Source organism: Physeter macrocephalus, chromosome 2, assembly GCF_002837175.3.
Source record: "Physeter macrocephalus isolate SW-GA chromosome 2, ASM283717v5, whole genome shotgun sequence".
Lineage (NCBI taxonomy): Eukaryota > Metazoa > Chordata > Mammalia > Artiodactyla > Physeteridae > Physeter > Physeter macrocephalus.
The window spans coordinates 67,653,812-67,655,989 of NC_041215.1; positions in this window are offsets into that span (position 1 = coordinate 67,653,812).

A 2,178-nucleotide genomic window follows, 5' to 3' on the forward strand; every position below is an offset into this window, starting at 1 on the left:
GGATCTTCCCCGACCGGGGCACGATCCCGGGTCCCCTGCATCGGCAGGCGGACTCTCAACCACTGCGCCACCAGGGAAGCCCTGGGTTTATTTTTGTATATGGTGTTAGAGAATGGTCTAGTTTCATTCTTCTACAAGTAGCTGTCCAGTTTTCCCAGCACCACTTATTGAAGAGACTGTCTTTTCTCCAGTGTATAGTCTTGCCTCCTTTGTCATAGCTTAATTGACCATAAGTGCATGGGTTTATTTCAAGGCTCTCTATTCTGTTCCATTGATCTATGTGTCTGTTTTTGTGTCAGTACCATGCTGTTTTGATTACTGTAGCTTTGTAGTATGGTCTGAAGTCAGAGACTGTGATTCCTCCAGCTCTATTCGTCTTTCTCAAGATTGTTTTGGCAATTTGTGGTCTTTTGTGTTTCCATACAAATTGTAAGATTATTTGTTCTAATTCTGTGAAAAATGGCATTGATATTTTGATAGGGATTGCATTGAATCTGTAGATTGCCTTGGGTAGTCTGGCCATTTTAACAATCTTAATTCTTCCAATCCAAGAACATGGTATATCTTTCCGTCTGTTTATGTCTTCTTCAATTTCTTTCATCAGTGTCTTATAGTTTTCCAAGTACAGGTCTTTTACCTCCTTAGGTAAGTTTATTTCTAGGTATCTTATTCTTTTTGATGTGCTGGTAAATGGGATTTTTTCCTTAATTTCTCTTTCTGATAGTTCATTGTTAGTGTATTGAAATGCAACAGACTTCTGTATATTCATTTTGTATCCTGCAACCTTACGGAATTCATTGATGAGCTATAGATCTCCTTAATAGACGAATTCCTGCATTCTACAACTATAACACTAAAGAGAATAAGAATTCAACAGAACAAACATTTTGTGACAGCAAACATATTTGCCACCTGACATTAATCATACTTGTCTTATTTGAGCCATCTTTGAAACTGCTCTTCTATTTGCCATAAGAGTACTGGTTTTGAAATAACTGTCCCAGAACAGAAAGGTATATTTTAAGTGGCCTGAAAAGTGACAATTGGATTTCATTCTTTCACTAATCTCATAAATATTTTCAAGTACATATTAAGTTCAGGGAACTATATTAAGTGCAATATGAAAATGATCATACATAGATTTTTGTCTTAAGGAACCTAATAATTGAGAATGAGAGATAACATAAGGCCATATATAACTCTAAAAGAAAGCACAGCTATTTCAGAGAAGCCAGAAAGGATAACTGAGGATTAATTAAAGAGCTGTGAGAGAGAAAGGTAAGATTAAAGTCTTGTGGTCAGAGAAGGATACATGGAAATGTGTTATGTTAACCTTCGATGAATAGATAGGATCTAGACCTGTGGAGATGAGGGAGAAAGGCATGCATTCTAACAACAACAGTTGTTAAGCATTTATTATGTTCTGGTAGGCACTGTGTGAATTAAGCACTTTATATTTTTAAACCATCTAATCCTCCAGGAACACTATGTAGATAGGTACTGTTACTATCTCTACTAATAGGGAAACTGAGGCCCATAGATATTTTATAACTTGTAAAATGGTCTGCAGTAATAAATGGCAGCACCAAGATCTGAACCACAATCAACATGTACTAGCATGAGCAAAACTAGAGGCCTAAAGTACAGAATAATTATTGGGAATGGTGAGCTATTGAGTTTAGGTGCAGTATCAAACAACTCAAGGAGGGTACTGTTAATAACATTGGAAAGGTATGTCAAGTCAGTCCATGGAGGTCATCAAGTGCTAGACTAGAATATTTATAGAGAGTTTCTGACTAGGTAGTGACACAGTAGTTTCAGATAAATTGAAAATAATAAAGATAAAAAATGGTTGCTGGATTTGGTGTCTAGCTGATCATTAATATATCAACCACATTTATTCAGTGGTTACATTATGCCAGGATTGTGAGGCAAATGATGCCAAAGTTGAGAATAATGAGGGCAGAGATGGCCATTGCATATGGCAAGGGGAAAGAACTGGTCATCTTCCCTTATGCACTTTCCCCCCGTCTTTAGCTTATCAACTTTTAAAATGATCTGTTGATTCTTCTCTTCACTGAACCAATAAACAATAATAATTATTATTTATTGAGCTTATATATTAGTAGACTGTGCTGATTGCCCTGTGTATATTCTTTTTTTTTTTTTTTTTTTTTT